The sequence below is a fragment of the Nicotiana sylvestris genome, chromosome 3, assembly GCF_000393655.2.
Source record: "Nicotiana sylvestris chromosome 3, ASM39365v2, whole genome shotgun sequence".
In the NCBI taxonomy this organism is placed as follows: domain Eukaryota; kingdom Viridiplantae; phylum Streptophyta; class Magnoliopsida; order Solanales; family Solanaceae; genus Nicotiana; species Nicotiana sylvestris.
The window spans coordinates 67061683-67070610 of record NC_091059.1 but is presented as its reverse complement, the minus strand read 5'-3'; the positions used below and the strand labels follow the sequence as shown (position 1 = coordinate 67070610).

The following is an 8928-nucleotide window of genomic DNA, read 5'->3' as shown; positions in this document are numbered from 1 at the left end:
ACCAAAGAAGACTGATTTACCTAATGGGATGTAACCACAACACTCTCGGAGTGCTGATTTTTTATATCTTTAATACTTTATACCATTTCAAAAAAAGTTTCTAGTTCCTATTACATAGATACTTTTCTTCTAAAAGTGTATCAGTACTCATTAACATAACGAATGACAAGATTTGATGATTTTTTTGTACTAAAAAAAGGATATTATTGTCTTTCTAGGGGGAAACTTTTCTTACTACCTTTGATGATGAGAAAAAATGCAATAAAGAGCATAGGAAAAGACACTGCTAAGAAATAGATATTTTTCTCAGTTTATGATGCAGAAGAAAAAAGATATTGGGGTTCTTTAGGAAAGCACAATAAACTATATGTTTCTACTCATTTAATTCTCTTTTTGAATTCCTATAAACCAAAAAAAATAAGAACTCGACAGATGTAATGATGTAAAGTCACTAGTATTTTATTTTCATTTGTGAACGAAGAAAAGGAGAACGCAAAACAACAAGATAATACTTTAAATTCTTATAGTAACAGCTTCCCACATATGGTCCAGCTTATATTCTTCAATGTCCGCCCATGAGTGTACGCGCAGTGGGCATATATTATAGTCACAAACTAATATACCTATGTGTCTCACAAATGAGGTTGAATGCTTCCCAACAACTCGATCGTTGTAGAAAGTGACACTCAACTTTTCTCCAACTTTGAGTCCTAGAACATTTTTACACTTGTTCTTTCCTCTCACTTTTTTTCCTTTTCAGATACGCATGAACCTGATAATTATAAATTTAAGTCAAACAGTAAAAAAGTGGCAAGTGGCAGTGCAATAACAACAAAAAGATATTACAACTTGAAACAACGAAATACTTATTTCGTTTCTCTAAGTGTCTTGCATCACTTCAACTTCTTGCGGGACGGAAACATCATCTCCTAGTGTATCAAAACCAGGAGGTGCAAGACTCTTATTCTGAGCTAGTTCGTTCAAATAAGAAGCTGGTGCATTACAAATTTTACTTTTGCCAATCGGGAGTCTCTGTTCAGCATTTACTCTCACCGAATCCAAAGTTCTGAAGCTTTGCCCTCGTCCCCTTGCTAAGGTGCCAGGTGCAAAAAATGAATGCTTAACAGTCTTTGAAGTTGATTCCATTTCAAACTTCTGAGATTTTGATGGATTCATCTCAACCTAATACAACAAAAGAAATTGTTAAGCTAACTTGATAAGAAAAAATAGTTCAGCAATTTGTCAATAAAAAAGGGATGCCAACTAGCACTTTGACTCTTTTTGAGGCATGGGAGTGCATTATAACCTAAATGTATTAACAAGAAACAATATTTGGAATATGAAAATATCCCCACAATTCTTCACAATTGTTTCCAACAACTGAAACATGGAAACTCTAATGAGTAATAATTCTATTCACAGATATAATTGCACCCCAAATAGTTAGGCATATTCCACTGGAGTCCAGAGAGATTGGAGAACGTGCTCCATAGATCAGTAGCCAGCTTTCACTGAGGGAGCAGGTGACTGATTGTCTATTCTTACTTTTCATACATAAAGCATCTCTTACGCTGTTGTATCACCTTCATAACCTGGAGTAACACTGCTCCTAAGGATGCTATTGGCACCTCATTTGCCTCACAAAGAGTTAGCTCAATATCTAGCTAAGGTCATGTGAGATATGCAGGTTTGAGGAATCCTTACGTTTCCAAAAAGTTAAACCATTCCAGCTCAAAGCCTTCTTGATCATCATGCTAAAGCTTTTCATCACGAACAGGAGAAGCAGAGGAGATATCAGAACTTTCCCTCCCCCTCTCCCCCCTCCCACCCCCAAGTCCCTTTGGTGAAATCGTTTTGGTCCTCAGACACCAAACTGTCTATGCCAATTGGCAACACAACACTTGTCTTCCATGTGACCTCTAAGCATCTCATGCTCCTCCTAGGATGACTTGAACATGAGCAGTATACTTGTCCACTCTGATCCTTGTCCTAGTTGTTTCAGCTATTTGACTCCCAGACACATATGCATCCTAAGACAACACCTCTTCAGTAATATATCGGGTACAATTAAGGTTCTAGGATTTTAAGTTTTTCCAAAAGAAATATAGAAACTGGGAAAAGAACAGATTATAAAGCCTATGCCACTAAAGTAAGGTATACATATGTCCAGTGGCGGAGGCAGGATCTCCACGAAGGGGGTTCAAAAAAAAATTGTATCTAGTGGGAATTGAACTCATGACCTTATGTAGATTTTGAACCCCCTTGACCACTAAACTACACTTTTGGATTGTGTTAAGGGGGTTCAAAACTTAATATATAGAGGTAAAAAACAGATTTTGCCTTATATATACAGTGTATTTTTTCGGCGAAGGGGGTTCGGGTGAACCCCCTTGCGCCCCCCTAAATCCGCCCCTGCATATGTCCATATTGATCGACAATAAAGTACTGAGATTTGCATGTATACACTTTATCTTTCAACGGGGATCTAATTAGTGAAACTAAACGCGCTAATCAGATGAGTCCAATATGAACATTGTAAAGAGTTTAACAAATTAAAAGCAAACATGATAAAGTTCCAAACCTTAATGAGTTCGTTTCCTTTTCATTTGTGTAGAATTATCTAACTCCTCAAAATCACTATCCTACTCCTTCATAATGTCAACAAAATCACAAGGTTGAACTTTTTGTACAACATGCCATCCTTTATTGGAAAGATCATCAGCATAAAATACTTGTGATACTTGGTTGGCTAATACAAAAGGCTCATTTGTTTTCAGAAAGCGTTGGCGGTTAACACTTACAATGCCATATTCATCTACTTTAACTCCCTTTTCTTCGTCATATATATCAAACCACTTACATCGAAACAAAACCACTCTTCCGCTTCCAACAAATTGTAACTCGAGAATCTCGGTTAGTTCTCCATAGTAATCAATATTTTTATTCTCTTTATCTGTCTCACCAACTACAACCACCCCACAATTCTGGGTTCTTAAACCTTTATCATAGTCTTGCACATGAAACCTATATCCATTAACAACGTAGCCATGGAAACTTGTTACATATGGCGTAGGACCACGTGACAATGAGACCAAATCTGTCATTTTCTTACTATCATCGTGTTTGTGCAGACCTGCAACCTATCATGCACAAGTACATAATTTAACAAATACTATTTGCATACTTGGTTTGAAAACTAATAATTTCTTATTAGTACTCACCTTTTATTTTAACCAACTAATGAATTGCCGATCCGAAGTTTCTTGAGAGTTATTAGCTGGAGTTTGTGAAAACTCTCTACAAAAATTGAAGAATAATATGTCATTTTAAATAAAAAAAGTTAGAAAGTGTAAGTAAATTATTGGATTAAATCATTGTTTACTCGAGAAATGGTTGAACTTCATCACAGTTCTTTAAAATATAATATGTGCTTGCTCGAATTCATATGAATCAAATCTACATGGTTTGCCACCTCTTAAAGCTCTTCCAGATTCACAAAAAAATGTTAAACCTCCATCACATTCTACAACACCACCATCACAATTTCGTTCAAGGCGATTAAATTTTGTTTCCATTGTATTAAAATACCTTGAACATAAGGTCAAACATTCAGTTGCTAAATATCCCTCTGCAATAGAACCTTCTGGGCAAGCCCTATTACCAACTAAAGACTTCATAAAGTATATGTATCGCTCCATTGGATACATATGCCGATATTGAGTAGGTCCAGCAATCTTAGCTTCATTAGCTAAATGAATTGACAAGTGCTCCATGACATCAAAAAAAGTAGGAGGGAATACCTTTTCTAACTTGCACTCAGTTTTCGGAATTTGGCCATCAATTCGTTCTAATTCTTCCATGCTTAAATATTTCGCTCCAAGAATGTTGAAAAATAAAGACAACTCAATAAGTGGTTCACTCACAGATTTGCAAAGCATTCCACGTATCGCAAGTGGGAGTAAATGTTGTAGAATAATATGGCAATCATGACTTTTTAAGCCTGAAATTTTACGATCCTTAAGGTTGACACACTGAGAAATGTTTGATGAAAATCCATCCGGGACCTTCAGATTTTTTAAAAAATCGCAAAACTTGTACTTCTCTTCAGGAGATAATGTGTAACATGTTGTTGGTAAGGCATATTTATCCCCATTTTTTATTGGATTCAATTCTTTCCTTATATTCATCGCTTGCAAATCTAGCCGAGTTTTTATGGTGTCTTTGGTTTTTCCTTTGATATTCAAGAGTGTTCCCAAAATATTATCACATATGTTCTTCTCAATATGCATCACATCTAAATTATAACGCAACAATAGACTTTTCCAATATGGAAGATCAAAGAAAATACTCTTCTTATTCCAATTATCACCCCTGCTCTCGTGTGATATTTGAATCTTCTTCTTTGGATCCTTTGTTAGTTGTAACACATCTAAATCAGCCACATGACCAAGTATATCTTCGCCGAATAATATTTTTGGTGGTAATCGTCGCTCCTTAGTGCCATCAAATGACTCTTTATCATTCCTCCATTTATGATCAAGAGGTAGAAAGCGTCTATGGCCCATATAACACTGCTTTTTACCATTTTCTAACTTAATTGAGGAAGTTTCTTTATTTCAACAAGGGCAAGCCAATTTACCTTTTGTACTCCATCCGGACAAATTCGCATATGCTGGAAAATCATTAATGGTTCATAGCAAAACAGCATGTAACATAAAGCTCTTTCTAGCCGACGCATCAAAGGACTCCACTCCAGTTTCCCATAATTCCTTTAATTCTCCGATCAAAGGTTGGAGATAAACATCAATAGCATCTCCCGGACTCTCAAGACCAGGGATAAGCATAGACAAAATAAAATTCTCTTTCTTCATGCATAGCCAAGGTGGTAAATTATAAGGAATAAGTACCAAATGCCAAATGCTATATGGAGTTTTGGAATTTTCATATGGTTGAAAACCATCTGTAGCAAGTCCTAGTCGAACATTACGAGGCTCAACAACAAAAGATTGGTGAAGTTCAACAAACGTTTTCCATGCTATTGAATCAACTGGGTGCCTCATTATACCATCATCAACTCTTTTATCATGATGCCATGTCATCAAAGAAGATGTCTTTGAGGACATAAATAATCTTTGAAGTCTTGGCTTTAGAGGAAAATAACGTAAAATCTTGTATGGTATCTTTTTTCCACTTCTACATTTTATTTCCCCGCTACATTTATCCTCTTTCTACCTAGATGCACCACAAACTTTGCAAAATTGAAGAAGCTTATCATCCTTCTGATATAGCATGCAATCATTCTTACATGCATCAATCTTCATGTAAGAAAGCCCAAGGTCCCGAATTATCTTCTTTGCATCATAATATGAAGCAGGCAAGTTTGATTCATCAGGCAACAAATCTTTCTTTAACATTTTCAACAACATTGTAAATGACTCATTACACCAACGACTAATACTTTTAATGTGAAGTAATTTAATCACAGTAGAAAGTTTAGAATTTTTTGAACCTTCGTACAGTAGTTGATCAAAATCCTTTAAGAGCCTATAAAATAGTTTTGCTTCCGAATTTGGTTCCTCCTCAACAAAATCATCACCGCCCGATTCTATATTGTCTCTATCGAAATTGGGGTATAAATCTCTTAAAATCCCATGTATTTCATCTTCACCATCACTATCTTCAACATCATTATTATCTGCAAGCTCAGAATCTGATTGTGGCTCACCTAACCTCTCCCCGTGGTGATACCACAAAGTATAATTTTGGATTATTTCATATACTATTAAACGTGACTTAACTTGCTCATGCGTTCCTGAATATGCATTACCACATTTGACGCATGGACAACGTATTGTGTATGTTTCTCCTAGTCTTGTGAAAGCATAATCCAAGAATTTCTCCACCCCAAGTTTATAAGCATCATCAAGTCAATCATGAATAAGTTGCATCCATTGTTTGTCAAGTGTCATAATCTAGTACATGCATAATATGTATATAATAAAATTATATTAACAAAATAATGCAAAAGAAGTAAGAAGTAAATGGAATAAAATTCATTTACATAGATTAAGAATCTATGAATATTCATATAGTTGCATAAATAATTTAACAGGTTAATTAAGAATTTATGAATACATTAGATTGTCAATTATCTTTATTAATGTAATCTAACATGACTTGCACTCTTTGTAGTTTATACAAATATTGGCTTGATTAACCGTATTTCTAATTTTTCTAGCACCAGTTCCGGCATAATCGATTGTGTTCTTGCCATTAACTTTTCCTTTTCCCTAGTTAGAAAGTCTTGCTTTTTGTCATCAAGAGCTTAAAACTAAGTACTTTCACAAGTTTCAATTTCAAATTAAAGATGGTAACTTGTTGGCTTATCAGCTACTAATTTTTATCTGTTTAATTGGTTTTGCAAAATATGATGCTCCACTTTTGAGATAAACACAGAGCTCCCTCAATGAGATTTGATGCCTATTACGTAATCGGTTTATCAATTTACACAACAAATTTGAATGACAAATTTCCATAAAAATGCAGCAGCAACTGTCCGTTTTCAGACATAAATCCCACCAAATTCATATAACAAAATGAAAGAAAGGTAACAAATAAGACGTCATCTGGTAAACCAACGGATTATACAAACTCACAAAATGGAAATGCAGAAAAATCCACTCCCAGTAGCGCTGTTGACCTTGTGAAATTCTGGAATTCTACTTATTGTTTAAGTGGTTCGAAGCAGAAGTTATTCTACGTATTTTGAGTCTAGATTACTTAAAGTTGAATGTGTATATATATATATATATATATATATATATATATATATATATATATATATTGATGACCGAGAAATCGGTCTGGGGCCGATCCTTTGGACCAACCGCAGCCTTTAAACTCGGTGGATAATGGGCCCGCCCCTCTACCCTTCTCCACTTGTATATTATGAGATAATCACATATTATTCTTGCTAATTTATTAGATGCAGTAAGTACACGTCTTTTAGTAGCTATTGAAGATCAATATTCTTAGTTAATGATAGACAAAAAATGTTTTCTATTTATAAAGATCAGTAAAAGTTAATGCAATAAACAGAATATGGCATTGAATTGAGGTAGTAGCAGCAAATAACCCAAATTTCCTCAAGCTTAATTTTATTACTTCACTGAAATATTAATTTCAATGTATTCTGATAAGCTAAAAGGAAAAATGAAACTTGCATTAGTTTATGGGTTGGACTCAAATTTGATTAAATTAAGCTACTTAATATGCATACTAAAAAAGTTTGGTATTTTAGTATACCGAAATTTTGAAACCTTAATACTGAATACCTAACCGAAGAACCGAAATATTGATATCTCAATACCAAAGACCGTACCGAAAACCGAAGAACTTGTATCGAAGAATCGAATTAATTTGGTTCGGACATAGACCTGTTTTGCGGGTAGATTAGTTACTTTCTTACAACCTATTTGTTCATATACATTAATTCACCTTATTCTAGATGCATATTAAAGTAGATTTTCAAAGACAACTGGTAATTACAAGAAATAGACTTTAGGCAGTTTATATCAAGCCAATAATTTATCTGATTCATATATTTGTGCCTAAAATGGAGCAAGTATGGCGAAGTTGGTTTCAGAAGGACCTGAAGAGGAGATTTTGGTGCCCATTCTTGCAAGCCTCCATTATGACTTGAGAACTTGACTGCTATCCTAGTTGCTGCAATTCCCCTTCTAGCACATTTTTGGATTTCTCGGATTTTATGTCCACCCCTAATTTCACTAGAGAAAGTTTACAATACAATCATGACCAGATATTGAGAAGCTTTTTCCCAATAACAATATGCAATCAAACCCAATTTCAAAAAATAATCTGCTCTAAAGATGAAAACACATAGCTATTATGTAAGGAGCAAAATTCAATGGAAATAAAGAAATAAGCTCGGCACATTCAACATCAATACTCATAAAACGTACCTATAATTATAAATTTGAAGCATATGTAATTATAAGAAAAAACTCAATATTTGAAAAACAGAGAGAGAACTGATAATATAAAAAAGTGCCCAATGTCAAAATATTTTACTACAAGTTTAGAGCTTACCTTGATGAGAAGGAGAATGAAACCTAGGTTGCAGAGAGGAACCCAAATTGTGATTCTTTGTAGAGTTCAATTTGTGAGATGCTAGCTATTAATTGCTCTGTAACAAACTATAAGTTATTGTATACTTATATAAAAACATACAGTACGTTCTTTTGGGGGAAGGGGGGAGGCGAGGGTGGGAAGAGAGTTGAGGGGTGCGTGGGTCAGTTGTGGGTTGGGCAGAAAAAGAGGGGAAAAATAGCGCCCAATTTTGTTATTTTAACGTCTGGACTTTATTATTTTAACGTCTGGATTTTATTATTTTTAATGACCAAAAATTATCCTTTCGTTAATATTACTCCTAAAATTGATTTTGATGATCGGAAATAAAATTGGTCGTCGTAGATACACTTATAACGACCGGATTAAAATTTCTTTGTTAGAATTTGGTCGTTAAAAGTCAATGTTCTTGTAGTGTTTGTTGATACTGTACCCGGGGGGCGAGCCTTTGTGTGTTTACTTTTCATAATTGATTGTAAATTACCTTCTTAATTATTGAAAAAGACTTTTCATGAAATTACATATGAGTTAAAGAATTTTACCTATCTTTCACTGATTTACTGATTTTAAATGGTTTTACTACTTCATTATAGAATGCTTTGTGCCCTTCGTGATTTCTTTCGTTCAGTCTTTACTTACATTTGTTACTCACTGAGTTGGAGTACTCACTTTACTCCTTGCACCTTGTGTGCAGATTCAGGCATTGCGGATCCGACCAGTGCGAGTTGAGAGCTCCTGGTAAATATCGGAGTCCACGAGGTAGCTGCTTGACGTCCGCAG

The 8928-nt window shown here is 34.7% G+C and overlaps 1 long non-coding RNA gene across 1 annotated transcript; it reads right to left on the bottom strand.

Annotated features, from left to right (window-relative positions):
• Window positions 1-438: 438 nt before the first annotated feature.
• On the bottom strand, window positions 439-8313 carry LOC104238594 (uncharacterized). The gene is made up of 3 exons (XR_011405809.1): window positions 8110-8313; window positions 7652-7787; window positions 439-1182 (listed from the first exon to the last, which is right to left on the bottom strand). It is a non-coding gene; the product is annotated as an uncharacterized lncRNA (long non-coding RNA).
• Between the last annotated feature and the right edge of the window lie 615 nt (window positions 8314-8928).